This window comes from Gadus macrocephalus, chromosome 6, assembly GCF_031168955.1.
Source record: "Gadus macrocephalus chromosome 6, ASM3116895v1".
Classification (NCBI taxonomy): Eukaryota; Metazoa; Chordata; class Actinopteri; order Gadiformes; family Gadidae; genus Gadus; species Gadus macrocephalus.
Genome location: NC_082387.1, coordinates 2,722,502 through 2,743,020, shown reverse-complemented (window position 1 = coordinate 2,743,020; position 20,519 = coordinate 2,722,502). Strand labels below are relative to the sequence as shown.

The 20,519-nt window shown below is 42.0% G+C and overlaps 1 long non-coding RNA gene across 1 annotated transcript; it reads left to right on the top strand.

Moving 5' to 3' along the window:
* The first annotated feature begins 3,736 nt into the window (after positions 1-3,736).
* LOC132459226 (uncharacterized) lies at positions 3,737-5,054 on the top strand. The gene is made up of 3 exons (XR_009526158.1): positions 3,737-4,300; positions 4,405-4,575; positions 4,999-5,054. It is a non-coding gene; the product is annotated as an uncharacterized LOC132459226 (long non-coding RNA).
* Positions 5,055-20,519: the final 15,465 nt, after the last annotated feature.

Genomic DNA, 20,519 nt, shown 5'->3' with positions numbered 1-20,519 from the left:
ACATAGTACTAGTGCACCCCCTGTAATCTCAGATGCACCCCAAGGCATTCTGTTCTGGAACCGGGCCTGCGTCACATACACATTATATCCTGACTGGTTTTTAAGTTTCACACACATATCTCAGGCAATTAAACACACAATTATTCGTTTTAAGCAAAAACAAGGTAATGCTAAGCGGCTAACCCAATGCTTATTAGCTAACCTAGAACTGTTAACTCCCCAGGATAAATCGTCAATTCACTCGGAAAGCACCCGTCGGGAGCTTTCTCCCAAACCAACCGCTGGTAGTTTTCTTTATCTCAACAGTGTCTCGAATGTAGTTTTTCACATCAGGTGTCTTATCAATATCGTTATCTTTATCAGCTAATTACTAGTAGTTGCATGTGTGTCCCGCAGTTCTCTGTTCTGCGTCATCGGCTGTCTGCTGCTCATGCGCCTGTGATGCGTTCAGGGGGTGTAGTCGATTTTAACCGAGATATAAAACACTTCGACTAATTTAAGAGAGAGTAAAATAAATCGAGGGGTCCGGAGCAAGTATTGACAAAAGACTTTATCGTTAAGAAACAACAACAACGATAACAGCCGAATGGGTCTGCAGAGTCACAGATTCCAGCCTCTTCTTATACACACACAGCAGCACAGTACTCAGCAGTTTCTTGTTTTAGGTGTCCACCCATAATCAATGACAAACTCTTCTAACCATATGGTCACCGAGATAGTTTAGGAACCCAGGAGTGGAGTCAGCATGCATTGTCTCCGTAGCTTCCTGCTCCTGGGGGGTTGGGCCCCAACCCCTGCTCTGACCCCAGACTCCCAGGCACCGTGTCCAGCCCTGGATCAGAATCCAGAGATGCTTTAAACGTTTTCTACCATTAGATTTACAGGCCTAATAATAATCATGGTTTACCATAGAATATAATCATTAATTTCTACCACACATACCCCCTTTTGTGGCTGCCAAGAACACAACAAAAACATAACAGTCGTTTAAGTCAGATTTTGCACTACATTTGATCATCGTTAAAAACCTTTAAGCATGTTCAGGGATCTCAACCTGCATAATTCTCAGGAATTTCAACCTGTTATTTAAGGCAAAAAAGATCTATCAAATGTCTAACTAGAATTCACACATAGTAATCATAACATAGTATTTTCAGCATGCATTGAAAATTAGCATTTCAGAATATGAAGTAAATAATAGAAAATAAAAATTAAGATTGTCGTCTAGCATGCATAGATTCGGATAGCTCTGATTATAGTCATGTACCAGTATGCTGTATAAATGTGGGGGGTTTGGGTTGTCCTATTTTATCAATTCTTATGTTCTCGTCTGGTCCGTATGCTCTCTTCCGTTTGTTTAGTTTATTATTTTCTAAGTTACCGACAACATCATTTATTGCAACCCGGTATCACGCGATTGCGTGCTCATGCGCACGAACGTTAATCTATTGAAGCGTGTTCCAGAGTGTAGTGTTTGCGACACTGCCGTATATTGGTTGGTCATGACGTAGTACTGGAACAAGTCAGACGTGCATCGGATATCCCGGAGATAAACCTGAGTTCATGCAAACAGTTGTCCGTTCGTCTCATTTCAATATGATAACCTACAACATCACACTGGCGACGAGGATAAATATGGAACAATAAAGTCCGGAAAAGAAGAGGAATATAAAGCGTTTCCTAACCCCGGGAGTTTAGCTAGCTTCACAGTTAGCATAGCCAGCATTCCGAGGACTGAGTGGCCAACGCTACACGCTGCACTCGTCATGTCGCTCGCGCACACTCCTGCACTCCATGCATTTGACTCAGAAACGGATCCAAGCTCGGTGGGACCGCGTTGGACCAAATGGGTGCAGAGGTTTGAAAACTACACTACTGCGGTCAACATCACCGGCGATGCTAGGCTAAAGGTACTGCTACTGCACCGTGCATGATATCTACGAAACGCTCGCAGATGAGGGAGACAAATATGCGGACGTAAAGGCAAGGCTCGAAACGTACTTCACCCCCAAGAAGAACACTCAGTATCAAGTTTATATGTTCAGAAAGGCAGTGCAACTGCCAGGCGAAAATCTAGACACATACTGCACTAGACTACGCATGCTTGCAAAGAACTGTGAGTTTGCAGACACTGACAAAGAGATCAAAGCACAGCTGATTCAAAGCTGCACTTCAACCAGGCTGCGTCGACGGTAGGATGAATCACTTTGCTCGACAATGCAGATCTAGGCAACAAGAACCAACCAGAGGGCGTGAGCCAAAAGACGAAGAGAGAGAGAAAGGTAAACAACACAGACGCAAAGTGTACAATGTGACCAGCACCGAGCAAAATGGTGGCTACAACTCGTCTAGCAGCGATGAGAAATATGTGTTTATAATAAACAGCAACAGTGGCAATATGCAGCCACAGACATGCATCAAGCTCAACGGTACCAAGATATCAGCACTCATAGACTCTGGAGCTGCAATGACTCCACGCCCGCAGCTCTACCAGAAGCCCCTTGGCTTAATATCAGTGCGGATTTCTATGGCCCCCTCCCTACGGGAGAGTATCTCTTAGTTATTATAGACGAGTACTCACGCTACCCTATAGTTGAGATAATAAGGTCTACTTCAGCTAACACAGTTATCCCAGTGTTTGACAAAGTGTTTTCCATGTTTGGTATACCCCGAGTGGTCAAAACAGATAATGGTCCACCATTTAACAGTGAACAGTTTTCCAAGTTTGCTGACTGCCTCGGTTTCCATCATCGGAAGATAACACCCCTCTGGCCTCAGGCCAACGCGACAGCAGAGCGTTTCATGCGCACACTCGGGAAAGCCATCCGAGTGTCAGAGACTGTGAACATTCCGTGGAAGCAGACACTCAACACATTCCTCCGTGAGTATCGCTCTACACCTCACAGCACCACTGGAGCATCCCCAGCCGACCTAATGCTGCGGTACAAGATGCACACAAAAGTCCCCACACTCACCTCAACCATCGAAAAGAACGTTGACCACACAATCAGAGACAAAGACAACACAGCTAAGGCCAAGATGAAGCGCAACTCAGACGCACGCCGTCACGCCAAACCACGCCCCCTCATTCCTGGTGACGCAGTGCTTCACAAACAACCAAAACACCATACAACAGTAAGCCACATACTGTTTCAAAAGTGAAAGGCTCAATGGTCACTGCGACCAGAGATGGACATGCCATTACTCGTAATTCATCCTTTTTCAAGAGAGTGAATCCAGAGATACAGGACATTCCATCAGATCCCGACGAAGATGATGACGGTGACGCTGTCACTGGTGCCTCACCAAGGCCACAAAGGTACCCCTCCAGAACCAGACGACAGCGCCCTCCGTACCTAAGGGACTATGTGTGAGATGTTGGTCAAAGGCAATATGCCAACAGCTCATATTACTGTCACAGGAAATTGTCACAGGTTTCATTACAATTTGTTTTGTGAGCAAGTATTTTATTATTTTTATCATATTTATAAAAAAAAAAATATTATTATTATTTTTTTTTTTCAATTGAGGGTGCAAACTTTTTTTTCGGGGGTGCAATGCATGCTTATGCACCCCCGTAGAACCGGGCCTGAGTCTTTATATGCCCTGGATTACACATATGTTGTTTGTGGATTTAAATGATAATTTTTCATGCCAAGAGTTTGACCGTTTATTGTGCAATTGTTCAGTTTAAGGCTGAAGAGAAAAATTATAATGGTTTTCATCTCTTTCGATGCCTTTATCTTCCCCTTGGAAAAAAGTGGTGAAGTGGAGCAGAGTGGTCGCCATGTCTGTGGCAGAGTGGTGGTGACGTATATCATTCACGTCGAGAGCAGCGAGGGGCTGTAGTTCAAAAAGCGACCTCACAAAAACCTAACATTATCAAACTTCCTCGCAATTTTCTTTTGTTTTCTTTGCATGAAGATTTTTAATTTAAATCCACAAACAACATATGTGTAATCCAGCACATATAAAGACGGGGACCAGAAAATAATTACTTTCTCTCCAATGAAACCCATTCATATTTTTCGATCTCAGAGGTCCCATGAGGGGCCTACCGGAAGGGGCGGACTTACGAGCTCTATGACGCTGCTCTCGAGCGACATATAGCTAGGACTGCTAATCTTACAAGCATTCTGAAGATCGATTGTCGGCAGTCGATCTAGTCATTCTATCGCTGTAACTTTTCTCTCGTGTTGCAATGGACAAGTTGTTTGACCTGGATCTCCGTGACCCCCGCGCAGAAGGAAGACACCTTGCCATTGGGTTGATGCATGACCAATTCCTTGCTGAAGCCATGGTAACAACCTTTTGTACATTAACTGAACTTGAACTTGTACATGAAATGAATGTTTCAGTACCTCAGAAACTCCGTCTAACAAGATGTTGGACTTAAACACACAGGAGGCTGCGGAGAATGTCAATCGGGCAAGATCTGGAGGGGATTCACCACGGAGCTCAACCAAACAGAGCGGACGCGGCAAGGCCGGAGCGGACGCGGCAAGGCCAGAGGGAGACGTGGAGGCCGTGCGGGCCATACAGGCCGTGCAGACCGATGGAGTGGCCTAACTACAGGTTTGTTTATGTGCAAATTCAGATTAGTTTAATTTGGTGACAAACAATTACCCATGGCAATTAGGGATGGGTCAGAATTTTCTATTATTCGATTTTTCGTTCCCGAGGGTCAAAGTCGATTTGTAACATTTGGACCGTCAAAGGTAGGGTATGGGATTTGCGAAACGCCAGCAAATTTTGAAAATACACAACTCAAATGGTCCTACCCCCTCTCCTTCAACGCTGACTCTGACTCCACCCATTCCAAGTACAAGTACATGGGAGCCGGGGAGGGGGAGTGCAGTACGACCGTTTGATTGACGTACTGACTGTCAAATGCCACTCGGTGGTTCTGGAAATCATTGGCTGGAGTTTCTTGCAGCAGTGCAACCACTTGAGTGTCTGCCGTAGAGATATATTAATCTGTCATGTACTGTTTAACAGGCATGGACACTGAGGTGTTGGCACTTCCTTCAGAGGATTCCTTGCCCTTACACTGAAAGAAATTTGGAGTGACATTTACTTAAAAAAAGCGAGGCATATTTTTCCACACAGAAAGTACTAGTAATCTTTACTCAGGCTATTTCTAAGTAATATTTACTTACTGGAACCACTTATTTTTTATGAAAAATACACAAATAAATTGCACTGACAATACTCACCTATGGGTTGTAACTTTCACTCGGTTTACCATTGCATCCAGGCCCGGTTCTACGGGGGTGCATAAGCATGCATTGCACCCCCAAAAAAAATGTTTGCACCCTCAATTGAAAAAAAAAATAATAATAAAAAAGATTATTTTTTTTATAAATATGATAAAAAATAATAAAATACTTGCTCACAAAACAAATTGTCATGAAACCTGTGACAATTTCCATTAAATACCGTTGAGATATCAGCATCCAACATCACTCTGACTGATCTATTTTTGTTGCCGGAAGCAATTTCATTCGTTTATATGATTAAATAAACAAACAAATCAAAATCTATTGTCAATTATTATTATTAACAGTACATTTTACTAGTATAACTGTTGTATAAAGCAATATCACACTCGAGGTCGCAATGTTGTCGCTCTATATCAGCGCTGCTGTGATTGGCCGCCGGCCGGCATCGTGTGCAAAATGCACGCACCCATATAGTATTGGTGCGTTTTAATATCCATCCGTCTCGGAGCTCCGAGGACGTTGCCTAGCGACACGCACAAACACGCCCCTTTTCCTCGGAAGTCGATCTCGCCATCTCGTTTGAACTCAGCGGTGACCGAGCGAGGCTTCCGAGATAGAATTGAAGATGGATGCGCCCAGTGTGACATTCAGTGAACTGTTTTCATTGTGTTTGGACCGCTTTGGTGGTTTAAATCGCAATTTCAATCACTCGTATTGCTGTAATAACTTACATATGCAGAAGATACATTGAAACATGAAATGAAGTGAAAATTGTAGAAGTTCAAATGGCTGCGTTTTCGTACGGTGAAAACGCACCGTTTCATTTATATTATTTCGTAGTCCTGAAATAATATAAATGAAAATAGTAGAAGTAGTCGGCCAATGCTACCGCAACAATAGCTTTCCGGGTGGCGTCCATGTTTTTCTCCGACGACCTACGCTCAAAACATAATAAAACGATTTTAGTGTGGGCGTGGCGTCCGATCCGAGATCCGAGTCGGCTCGCAGAGAATACACGAACGCACATATCTATGGTGCGCACGGTAGTGACGTTGAACTTCTTCGGCAGCAACAGTTATATATCCGTTGGATATCCAATACATGTATCAAATGTATTATGTTCATAAGAACCCATATTTCTTTTTATTGCATTTATTTAGAATCGTGTTAACTTTAAGAGTATTATACTGATTACTTTTTGTTCAAAGTTCAAAGTCTGAAAGTGTTCTTTCCTTGTTCAGCTAAAATCTGTTTTATTTTTAAGTGGCAATGTAAAATTATTTGTTATGTCAAATATCCTGCCACAATTTATAAAAAATAAACGTTATTTTTGAATTGCAGTCACATGTTTTTTTTTGTGTGTAGAATTCTGTTATTTTTTACACCTCAAAAACCTATATTCAGCTATCTAAGATATCAATAAGCTAATGTTGCAGCTGCAATGTTCTCCACATCACAAGACATGATATGATACCATCTTTTAAGCACAGTAATTGTTTGTTGTCCCAACATGTCAGTAGAACAACGCAGAAGTGCTTGTCTATGGTAGGAAAAGCCTGTGTGTAAAAAAGCGAAGTCTGAACTGAAGCTGGGTAGCTGGTTTTAGTATAGTACTGGTGCACCCCCTGTAATCTCAGATGCACCCCAAGGCATTCTGTTCTGGAACCGGGCCTGATTGCATCTAATTACAAAACCCAAGTAAACGTCGCTGATGTTTCTTTGTGTTTCTTACTCATGTTTTCTTTGTTATATTTTATGTAATTATTAAGTAATATTTATTATGAATGTATTAGTTAATATCAATTGAATTGAGTAAATATCTTTACTATTCTATTAAATAATTCAATATTTTCCAGAAACAAATATTTGCAGCTTAAGGGGTGTTTGAAATATTTTATTTCACATTTGAAATGGCATAGATTTAAAATATCTACATAACATTATAACCACAGAACTTCTCGACACACACACACACACACACACACACACACACACACACACACACACACACACACACACAATGAAGCAGTGTAGAATTTGAAAAATTTAATGCGGAATGACAAAGCACCAACTGACTTTAGGACTGATATTCCAGCATACAAACAAATACAGTTGACTTTTCAGAACAAATAAGAATGCATACATAAACTGTCCATTAACAGTTGCAATGACTACCTTTGCGGACATTCTCACACACACACACACACACACACACACACACACACACACACACACACACACACACACACACACACACACACACACAAAAGTAAAGCAGTGTAGGATTTGACAAATTAAACGCGGAATGACAAATAACCAACTGACTATTCCAGCGAATACAGTGTTAGTTGACTTTTCAGAACAGCAAAGAATGCATACATAAACTCTTTCCATTAACAGTTGCAATGACTACCTTTGCGGACATTCTTAGGATATTCAGGACAGAAATAACTTAAAAACTAAGCAACACTTGAAATCTCTGTCAGAAAAATGACAAAATGTAAAGAGATTCTTTGTGCTGGACAAAAGCACAAATAGCACAATGGAACACTCACGCTAAAAGTTTATTGTGGAGAGACTGGACCTTTGGTGACATTTTAATGGCGTCAAGCTCAAGAAAGACCTTCTGAAATACTTCAAACGTATATTTCAGTTTTAGTGGGTAACTCAAGTTGACAGCATAGATGACACCCATGAGCAGGAGGCAAGCGTTTGTCACACTCACGCAGTCCTCCAGAACTTCTGTCCCCTCAATGATGACTGACACATACACGGGATCTTGGTTTTCCTGTGCCACATTGGGATGGATGACGTTGATCTTCATCATGTGATTACTGCAGTCCTCTTTCACTGCTTCTTGGCTGACGTCCTGTGAAAACATATAAGGCACAATGAGAAAAAAAATAAGAATAGATTCCAAGTAAAAGAAAAGGTTAAGAGAAAAAAACATGAAAATAAAAACAAAAAAGGTATACTCAATTTAGTGTACTCAAATCAAACAATATTAATATGGCACTTTTCATACATAAAGTTACACAACGTGCTTCACAGAGGCTAACCCTGAGACAAAGAAAGTCACTTTTGGGGGCCATCCAGACTGAGAGGGGTCATCGCCCACGACCACAGGGAGTGCCGCCACAGTGACCACCCTGGCCCGGGCAGACGGGAGGCTCCACACAGGGGTGCAGAGCCCTCCAGCCACCCAGGCTGGAGCTATCTATGGGACGGCACCCGTGTTGGTAGACCAGAACTAGTCCCAGTGTGGAAGGTCCCCATGGGGGAAACACTGGTGCTGAAAACTGAGGGATTAAAATAGGTTATAAAAAAGTATCAATTAAATTACTCTTTTGCTAATAAAATAAAGTTAATAAGTGATAGTTAAATAGAGACAAAAGGCAACTCTTAAGTGTTCTTAACTTATTTACTTCGTGGATGTTCCGAAAGCCAAAACGCGGCTTGTTAAATAAACAGGGTGGCTGGAAATATCCCCAAGAACACTTAAGGGTTAAAGTTTAAGATAGATAAGATAAAGTTAAATATGATTAAAAAAAGTAATGGGTATGAGCATAAAAATAATTTAAGAAATCAGTTAAAAGCCAGATTAAAAATATGCATCTTGAGTCTTTTAAAAAACATCACAAGTGTAGAGAATCTTTGACCTTCAATATAATATCACAAGTGAAAACCAGATTATAAGGCTTGACAATCATTTTAATATGGTCATGATTATCATCAGATACCTGATAGTCTTTGATCAGCTCCTCTCCACTCTCTCCAAGATACTCAACGAAGCAACGGATGATAATGTCCCTTCTGCCATCGACAGGATGCTATTAAACACAAAAATAATTTATTGCAGAGAATACATTACATATGTAGCATACATACTAGAGCCCGACCGATATAGGATTTTTAAGGCCGATACCGATACGAATATTTTGTGATTAAAAAATCCGATATGCCGATATATCGGCCGATAAATATAAAAAAAAAAAAATCCAGAAACGCGCAACAAAACAAACAGATTTCCCCAACATTGGTTATTTGTAGTTATCCTTTAAATCCTTTTCACTCTCAACTAACACGTAACAACAGCAAAACTGGACATGTTAGTCATGAATTAAGTCATGCTTATCGACTTTAGAGAATTGATGGGGATGTTCTTTTAATTGTTATTCAAGCAATGTATGTCTTGTGACAGTTGCCAACTTACCATGAACACACTTGCACACATGAGCTGTGTTGGAAATCATTCCCTATTCACTCCCTCACTATTCCCTATATAGCCTAGTGTTTATGATATAGTGCACTATATAGGGAACGAACAAACGAGAATTCGGACACTACGCTGAACATTTCTAAGCGTCATTTGCGTCAGTAAATGCGCCGGGTATTTGTGTGACGCAGACAGATGCTCCCACATCATGTAAACAAACCGGGCAATCCCGAGGAAAGCTGGAGCTTGTATTGATGTTGAATGCAACATTTCCTTGATCAAGTTTTTTTTATTAATTTTGAATATTACATTTTCTATGTTAACTCCCAAAATTGTTGACATCTCTAAACGAAAGCCGGAGACTCCATCATTAAATGTATTAGTTTTCGCGGTTATTCAGCTTCTTCTTCTCCTCCGGAAGAACACTACCGCATTGCATTGTGGTATACGGAGTAACAAGTAGGGAACATCGTATGTACACTCAAATTTTAGTGCATGAAATTAACCACTGAGAATTCGAACACCACTGCAAAATGGCGAGCACCCTATATAGTGCACTATATCCGTGATAGGGAATGATTTCGAACACAGCTATGAACAACACCGATGATCTCCGTCGATCTCCGTCATTCACTCTGGCTGAATCAGCGGGTTTGGGGCGTTAGAGCGCCCTCTGGTGGACAAACATTTTATTTTATTTTTTTAATATTAATTTATCGGCCATTATAATGCCGATACCGAATAGTTTGAAAAATGCCTAATATCGGCCTGCCGATATATCGGTCGGGCTCTAATACATACATCACAGCACATATAGATGTAAACAGAAAGTTACCCATGGGGAATGTAAGCCTGCAAGTGCATTCTAACGTGAAGTGTGCAACTTAAAATACATTTTTTAACGATGTTGAGACAAGAGTCAATGTTTAGTGCATGTCATAATATGTGGGTCCAGAAACTCTGCCCAGTGAGGGAAGTTTTCTGCCTCATCACTGGACGTGCAAATGAATTTTCCCAACATAACAGTACCTTCCATCACAAAATTAACCAGGCAGGCAAGGACAGGAATTCCCACACACAAGTAATATTTTGGAAAATTATTGTGTTGGGAGTCTATGGGCAGTAGGAAGGGATCTCGCTGCACTCAGAGGGTCACTTTGAAAATTCTGTAAATCTCTCTGCTTTTGAGCACATATTAAAAAGTAGGGTATGGGATTTGCGAAACGCCAGCAGATTTTGAAAATACACAGCTCAAATGGTCCTACCCCCTCTCCTTCAACGTTGACTCTGACTCCACCCATTCCAAGTACAAGTACATGGGAGCGGGGGAGGGGGAGTGCAGTATGACTGCACGTTTGATTGACATACTTACTGTCCAATGCCACTCGGTGGTTCTGGAAATAATTGGCTGGAGTTTTTCCGAGCCCTACCCGTTCCACAGATGATTGACTTGTTTAATTTTCATGTCAGTACTTCTAACTCAGTGGCTATAAGTGGGTTATGATAAGGATTTCAAGTAATTTTGCAAAAATGGCCAAAAAGAGAATTCCATACCCAACCTTTAAGGGAGAGATGACAGGTTTGTATACACGTGGAGAAAATCATGTGCATAATTGGTTGATTGTAGCCAGTGACAGGACAAGGAGAACAGTTTCAGGCCAACACAGATACTGATCAGATTAAATAAAAGAGTGATACATTCTCAGTGTGTATGACCTCATCATTAGATTGCGGGGCAATCCCTGACAACCTCTGTTCTTCTCATAGCGAAGGACTTCTCCATTTTCTCATTAATGGCCCTCTCATTGTTCTTCTTCTTTATTTCCTTCAGCAAATCTAGTCTCTCCTTCTCTAAGGTTTCCTCAGTCTCACCAAATGGCAGTGGTGGCAGATAGTTGACTTCAGCTTTTTTTGGCCTTTTAAAGCCTTTAAGTGAACCCTCTTCACTGGAGCATCGTCTCTTCAGTGTGTTCACCTCGAGCTCTGGAATGGCTAATTGGCGACCTCTTAACTTTGCCCTGTAGTTGCCCATTTTATATTTAATCCTCTGTTGCCAACCATATAGGCCATTGAAAGACCCTGGCTCTTTGAGGCATGGGTATTTTTCTACCAAGGCTTCAGCAACAGCTAAAACCTGGATACCAGTTGGATATGCCGTGAAGCCAAATATAGTCTCTGCAAGCTTCTCAAGAATGCTACTAGTTACTCTTGGGTTGTTCAAAAGTTTGCCATCGTTTTCATGAGCGTGCTTTCCTGCTTCCAGTGCAAGGTTTACATCATAGGAAAAGACTGGTATTGAAAACTTAAATGGCCATGGCTCAGACCTGTAGGATGGTGCACTCACATCTGGAGAGGACAACAGGATTGTGCTGCATCCAGATGAGGAGGAGCCTGATAGTGGAACTGGAGATTCGACTTCTGACATGTCCACAGGAGTGAGACTCAAGATCACTGGTTCAGCTTTTACTACTTTGAGGTTAGCTTTATCTTGTACTTCCTCAATTGAGGTCAAAGTGAAGTACTGACCATCGAAATCCATGTCCTGGTACATAACAGTGAATGGTCCTGTAATATCAAATGTCTCACGAAGAACATCAGTGAGGTCCTGGAGTGTGCTTGGGATTCCTGCAGGTAAAAGTAGTTTGTGGACGACATCCTCCCCAAAAATTATCCGCAGTTTCGCTGAGGGTGCCATATCAACAGGAAGAAGCTGCAACAACAGAGGAGAGAAATGCAGACATTTATTCCCAAGCTTCTCTCCTTATACTTAAAAGGATAAGCAAATGTGGTGCTTCAAAGTTGTCAGGCGTCTTCCTGCAAGGGTGTATGGAGCCAAAGGATAAAAATCTTTAAGCTCTCTTTGCTCAAGTAACTGCACACTCCCTGTGTTCTCCAGCTCATAACTCCTCAGGTGTTCATTGTACCATGTATTTTGTTGTCTCACAAAAAAAGTCTGTTTGTTACAAATCACCATTATCTGCAACACTTCAGAAAAGTCAGGCAGTCCTGCAGTGGAACCACAACACAACAACATTCCCACTGTGCCTAAACTGCACACATTATTGGCAACATGCACAGCCGTAACAGCAGGGAATCTGCATTTCACCAGTTCTTTTAGATCATCCTTAAGCACATCTAAAGAGACCGCTGTTGTATTTGTGACTGCAAGTGATGGTTTGACAACATGTGATTGATGGTATGCAACCATGAGCTGGTGTTTGTTTGCAAGGGACAGCAAGATATTCCTGAAACAACGAGTGTGTCTGACCACCTTCTTGAAAAAGCTGTGTTTGGCCTCGAATCTCATTGTCCAGAGGGCAGCTAGGGGGCCAAATTCCCGAATGAGTTGAGGATAGTGCTCAAGGAAATGGTGCTTGGGAATGAGGTTATGTTGGGGGAAAACATCAAGGAATCTGCTTCGGTGTTCTGAAATGATGCTGTCAAGATAGCAAATGCTTTCTTCTGTATGGACTGGAGACATGACCAAGTCCACAATGTCTTTCAGTGTCATCAGCATCTGCCATACAGGCTCTTGTTCGGGTACTTTTAAACCTATAATCAGAGGCAAAAGACGTAATAAGCACCAATTTTCATGTGCGTTGCCCCCTACTGATTTTCGAGTCGAAATGTTAGCAGGAATGAGATGAGGGCGATTTGTTTTATCGCTCCACTTGTATGGAAAATTGCAAATGGCATCGTTCAGTTCGATGAGAGAAAAATATTTTTTCTTGATTAAGTTATCAAATGCCAAAGCCAGTTCCACTGGAACAATGCCCTCCAGCAGATCATGTAAAACATCTGGAGGGTAACCAGATGTTACATGGAAATGTTCAAGTTTTTCTGACAATGCACACTGTTTTTTTACACCATAACAATGAGTGTGATCTGGACTAGACACAGCTGTCTGTACATGCAGTGTATGCTGATCTTTGGTTCTTTGATGAAAAGACCCAGATCTCACTTCATCGGACTGAAACTTGGATCGCTCCCCAACACAAAACCGGCAGACGTATGACGCAGAAAAGCTTTCGACAAATCCTGCCACAGAGTGCGCCCCCAAATTATCTGCCACCACACTGACCACAGACCCTTTAATGGCCTTCCCTAACGCTGGAACAAAAATACCATCTTTCTCCAAGCTTTGGATATCTGTCAACAGTGGCTCTAAAACTCGCTGGAATCCAAACTGCTTGGTGTCTTCAGCCTTACACAGAATGGCAAGATAGATTGATGTCAATGTGGAACGTAACTGCACTGGAATGTTTCCCAACACCCAATAGACAGCTGTGACTTCGTGCTTTTTTCGAGATGTTCCAATAGGATTACATACCTCAAAGTCATCAATGTAAAGGATGAGACTCACTCTGTTCTCCTCTGCAGAGAAAAAACGATTTTTTTGATAGTGAGATCTATCACGAAATGTCTGGTACTTAAAGTCATTTTCAGACTTGTTTTCACCTTCAAATGTGTTTTCTTGAAAAGACTTACTTAGGACTTGCACCAAGGAGGGCAATATTGGGACATACTGGAAGGTTTTGCCCTCTTTTCTATCAAGTATGTGTTCTTCTGGTTCAAGAACTGAAAAATGCTTCTTCATGAATTCTCTTCTCTTGTATGCAGTTGTGAAAGGGCCACCTGTCCCCAAGGCAGTACTTATAGGGTGTGTCTCACAAATGTTTTTCACTATATCTGAGATAATGACTGGATCCAGATTACAATTATGGCTTTTCAAGGTGGACACCACCACATCTCTTAAAAGTGGACCAGATGCAGAGGTGGATATAAATTGAAGCTCATCCACTATTTCATCAATGCATTTGTTTGGGACATTGAACATGCTTTCCAACTTTAAAAAGAGATGGCCAAATTTCTCCTTCATATCTTGGGCAACTCCTGTGGTTCCCCATCCCAAAGCTCCAAGCTCTCTTCCACACAGGTCTCATCCTGAGCAAACATGGGTTCATAAGGTTGGCTTTTTAATACTTCAGTTTTAAAATCCTCAAGGGTGTGTGACTGGTGTTTTCTGTGTCTATGTGTAGCAAAGGTGGAATAAATATTTGTACTGAAGTTGCAGTTTTTGAAGACACATGCAACTGCTTCAAACTTCCTTAAGTGGCTGCCAAGATGCTCAAAATACTGCTTCTCTGAATCAAAAAAAACAGAGCCGCAAAGTAGACAAGTAAATGAAAGAGGTCCACTTTGTGTGACCATCTCCACATGTTGTCGATACAAATGGGTCTGAAGGGCATTAAATGTTTTAAACGAGCAAGGGCAATCGGTGTGAAGACAAGGGACTGATTGGCTGCGACCACCATTTCCATGCTTTAAGGTGCGAACACACCAAGCGCGTACCTCGCGTACCATGTACGTGCGTAACGCAGCGAAAATGTTGCTTGACCATTTTGTGTCAAAAATGGTCAGATACGCGCGTACGCATACGCGCGTATCTGACCATTTAAGGAGTCCGAGGATTAAGGAGTCCGAGGAAGGAAACCCAAACGCCGCCGTGTTTGGATGGATGATAGAGCTTGGATCGGGTTAGATTAAATAATCTCGGATATAAATAACAATAATCGGGTTAAATAACTTCACATGGTGTGTCTGGTGTGTTTCCAGCATTCGTAGTGTTGATCAGCAGAGAAATAGTCCGCCAAGACGTTGAGGTTGCTTAGCAATCAGAGACTCTGTCCATGCAAGTGAACGGAGCGTTCACTTTTCGTCATAACTATCAAACCAAACATCCTTCACATTCACCGAGCGAACATTATGAGAGTAAAATGCACATTTCTCGCTAGAAATGTTTCCATAAACGCATTTAATGGCGTAACTATGTTACTATTTCCACTCAGAATAAAGAAAGTTGCCGGCCGTGGCTGCCATGGACATGGCTGCTCTGGAGTCCGAGGTAGGAAACCCAAACGTCGCCGTGTTTGGGTGATAGAGTTTAGATCGGGTTAGATTAAATAATCTCGGATATAAATAACAATAATCGGGTTAAATAACTTCACATGGTGTGTCTGGTGTGTTTCCAGCATTCGTAGTGTTGATCAGCAGAGAAATAGTCCGCCAAGACGTTGAGGTTGCTTAGCAATCAGAGACTCTGTCCATGCAAGTGAACGGAGCGTTCACTCTTCGTCATAACTATCAAACCAAACATCCTTCACATTCACCGAGCGAACATTATGAGAGTAAAATGCACATTTCTCGCTAGAAATGTTTCCATAAACGCATTTAATGGCGTAACTATGTTACTATTTCCACTCAGAATAAAGAAAGTTGCCGGCCGTGGCTGCCATGGACATGGCTGCTCTGGAGTCCGAGGTAGGAAACCCAAACGTCGCCGTGTTTGGGTGATAGAGTTTAGATCGGGTTAGATTAAATAATCTCGGATATAAATAACAATAATCGGGTTAAATAACTTCACATGGTGTGTCTGGTGTGTTTCCAGCATTCGTAGTGTTGATCAGCAGATATATAGTCCGCCAAGACGTTGAGGTTGTTTAGTAACCAGAGACTCTGTCCATGCAAGTGAACGGAGCGTTCCCTCTTCGTCATAACTATCAAACCAAACATCCTTCACATTCACCGAGCGAACATTATGAAAGTAAAATGCACATTTCTCGCTAAATTTTTTTCCATAAAAGCATTTAATGGCGTAACTATGTTACTATTTCCACACAGAATAAAGAAAGATGTCGGCCGTATGCTTCTGTCCAAGCTCACTACTCTCTGCCAGTGACGTCGGGTCAAGCTCAACGCTGATTGGCTATTGCGGCGCGTATGACCGTAAAAAGTAAAAAAAATTTAACTCCTCGCGTACATGTACGCGCGTATATGTACGCGCGTATATGTGCGCGCGTATATATACGCGCGTATATGTACGCGCCTCATACGCCCCTACAGCGAGTAAAATGTTGCTTGGTACGCATGATACGCGTGTACGCACCTCATACGCGCGTACACCCATGCTTCCCTATGGAAAAATTGCCGATTTTATACGCGTGGTACGCAGGTGACGCGTTTGGTGTGGCCGTACCTTTAGTCTGTAGTGTTTTAACAATCCCAATCTCTTCTCTGACTCAAAGCTACATATCTTACACATCCATCTCATGTTGTGGCACCTGAAACATACACATTAAAGATCTAAAAATTAAACGAAGCTGCCACAATATATGATATTATTATTTGTATATCATATATTAAAAATTATGTGTACATTATTTTGTAATATTACCTGTATGGCCAGGTGTCTTGTTTTTGTAGTCCAAGTAGTTGCTATTGTGCATACAAAGGCTGATGCTCCTGATGCTCTTAAAGACTTGTGACTTCCTGTTCAAGTCTAAAAGGAAAACAGAAATATAATGACAAGAAGCAGTGACTCACTTTACATATTCAGAATAGCTTGGAATCGCGCACTTCCTTTCAGATTTTTTAAATATTTAATACTTTTTAAGAGATATATATATATATATATATTAAATATTATATATTTTTAACACAACTGTAGAAGTAACGTAACTAAATCAATTTAACCGTTTATCTTCGTTCAAACCATTTAACAAACCTACACACTTGTATCTTCAATACTTTCCAAACAGAATTTTGATAGCATTTATACTTTTTTCAGAATCACAGTTCTAGTTTCAAACCGGTACGTTTTCAGTTGCTTATAATAATTTAGGTAACCATAGCAACGCCGGTAAACAAACCCCGCAAAGCAAACCCCGCGAAGTATTTGATTTGGAACGACACTGACATCTGAAAATTCGCGCACTATTAGCGAGTGCGGATAGTGTAGTACGTTTAAGTGTACTCATAGAATTCCAATACCCGTACTGTCCGTACTTACTAGCCACATTTTAAGTACGTAGAACATTCCAATTCAGATCTGCCGAAAAGAAGTATACTTCAAGGACCCGGATGTCGTACTCAAAACGGGCTAATCGTGAAGTGTGGATCGAAGGACACTTTCCGTACTCAACGGCAGCCATCTTAGCTACGTAGCGGAAGAGTCGGAGCCAGGCTGAGCCAAAGTCGGCGCATTTTCCACATAGCCTGCATTAATAGAGTCATTTTGTAGTTTTTATAGTTTTTTATAGCTGCTAGGCGTAAAGAGTTCACCGTTCACGGAGTACTCGATTTGGAACAGCACTCACATCTGAAAAATTAACGTAGTAGATAGTACGGATAGTATACCTATATTCCTTTAAGTATACTCATGGAAGTACGGGTATTGGAACACGGCATGGATATTGGAACACAGCACAAACCCTAGAGAGCTCCCCGGCGCTACGGCCATCCGGAGGCGCAGAGCTTTTGGCCGTGATATTATATACAATTATATTATCACACACACACGCACACATTTGACCGTTCCGATTCTTCAGTTCAATTCATTTTACATTTCTGCATTTTTAGCAATGCTTTGCGCTTTTTATTTCTTTATGTCTTAATCTATGTGGCTTTATTAAAACATCTTAATACACATGCTCCGGCCATTATCCGATCTCTAAAGGCCATGTACGTTCGGATAATTGACACGGTCCGTTCGAGTAGCAAAATCGGTATAAGGTTAATCCGAGCTATCCCATATAAACGCACTGTGTGTTCTGCTAGCGGGACGTTCAGAGTGTTCAGGGTCGAGGTCAAGACACTCGGACACAGTGGTTCCAGCCAGTCGTCCTGCAGTAGGCACTGCTGCAGAACATACATCGCTGTAAAATGTGTGCGGGAATTTCACACATTATAAATGTTAGATTTGCAGGCATAAATTAAATTGTGCACAATCCCACGCTGAAATTCAGCCCGTTTTGTTTCGTTTTTGAAGACGTTAGTTAAGGCGGCAGGCATGTGTTGCTTTGGCGGCCGCCTAAGCTGTAAAGTGCTGTCGGAAACCCTGGACATGTGGTGCTAGCAAAGTTAACTAGCTAGCAGGAAAATACACTATTTGTTAGCGCCGCAGCAGCCGCTGCTTTCAGTGCGGAGAAACTGACTTAAGTAGGTGAGCCAACAGGAACGTACAACATTTGTTTCACTTAAAACTTACCTTCGTGGTTCATTCATGTTCTTCCCCGTCTCATTCAACAAAGTCCGCCAACCCAGTTGAAATGTGGAACTTGGACTGGAGTACAGCACGTCTCGGATGAAAGACCGTTCAAATGTGGGGAGGGGCTTTGACGTCATGCTCCGAATGTTCGTGAAAGTTGCCAGGTTCACTGATATCACTCAAGTACATTTTACTTGGAAATATCAACTAATTAATAATAATAATAATAATACATTGGTTTTATATAGCGCTTTTCTCGGTACCCAAAGACGCTTTACAAAAAAAACACAAAACAAAAAGGATACAAATGAACAGTACAGTACATACATGCATACATACAAATATTCCCAAAACAACAATTCAGAGAAAGATAGGACAATGAGAAAGAGAGAGAGTGAAAACATTTTGTCAGGTGTTGTAAGTGATGTTGAAGAGATGTGTTTTGAGTTGACTTTTGAAAGACTGCAGTGAATCAGAGTTACGGATGGCCAGGGGGATGGAGTTCCAGAGGGTAGGGGCGGCGATGGCAAAGGCTCTGTCCCCTATGGTGCGGTATTTGGTCCTGGTGATGGGGATGAGGGTGTTGGCAACAGTGGAGCGTGTTCGGTGTGGGTCAATGGGGCGTTGGAGGAGATCTGTCAGGTATGAGGGGGCAAGGTTGTTTAGGGCTTTGTAGGTGGTGAGGAGGATCTTGAAATGTATGCGTTGTTTTACTGGAAGCCAATGAAGTTGACGTAGGACGGGCGTGATGTGTTCTCTGGAGGGAGTGTGGGTGAGCAGTCTAGCAGCGGAGTTTTGAACATATTGCAGTTTTTGAAGAACAGTGGAGGGGAGACCATACAGGATGCTATTGCAGTAGTCGAGTCTGGAGGTGATGAAGGCATGAATTAGTGTTTCAGCAGCTGAGAAGGAGAGAGTGGGTCGAAGGCGTGCTATGTTCCGGAGGTGGAAGAAGGATATTTTAGTGACGTGGTTTATGTGTGACTTGAAGGAGAGTGCAGGGTCCATGTAGATGCCAAGGTTTCTGACCAGGGCGGAGGGAGTGACAGAGTGACCATCAATGCAGAGTGAGTAGTTCTGGGAGGTGGGGAGTGTGGATTTTGGGCCAAAGATTATAATTTCAGTTTTATTGCTGTTGAGTTTGAGGAAATTGTGGTTCATCCAGGTTTTTATGTCGGTGAGGCAGTTGGTGAGGGTGGAGAGAATAGCTGGAGTGATGGTTTTGGTGGTGATGAAGAGTTGAGTGTCATCGGCATAGCAGTGAAACTGAAGTCCATGGCGGCGGATGATGTGGCCAAGTGGGAGCATATAGAGGATGAAGAGGATGGGGCCAAGCACTGAGCCTTGGGGGACTCCGTGTGAGACAGGGGTGGTGTGGGATTTGTGGTTGTTTATGGCGATATAGTGAAATCTTTCTGACAGGTATGAGTTGAACCAGGAGAGGGCGGAGTCGGTGATGCCTAAGGATTTCAGGCGGCTGAGGAGGATGGAGTGGTTGACGGTGTCGAAGGCAGCACTGAGGTCCAGGAGGAGGAGAATGGTGAGGGCCTAATAATAATTAATTAGGCCAATGAACTGGTTTAGTGAATATTACTTGGATCGAATGATTCAATTTACATACAAAACTGAGGACACATAATTACAAACAATCACCAAGTAATGCACCACATGAAAACTGGTATTTTAAAGTAAAAGCACTGAATTCGTATTTCTTTGTAGAATTTATATACATAATTGAAATAATAATTACAGGGCCAAAAAATAATTTTTTACAGTGTACCCAGAGCACAGCAAAATCCTCAAGAGATGTTTGGTAAATATACAGTGTTTAATTCTGAAATCCAAATACTGTATATAGAATGTAGATCATTTGGTTATATTTTATTTGCAGAACAAAACATTGAGAGGCTTTCTGCCCTACTGGATTCAAGCCCATATCCTGCTGAGCCTGAGAGAAGCGCAGCATCATCGTGGTCGGTTAGGCAGCAGAAAGCCTCCGACCGTTGGGAGGAAGCACGGCCATACCACCTCAGAT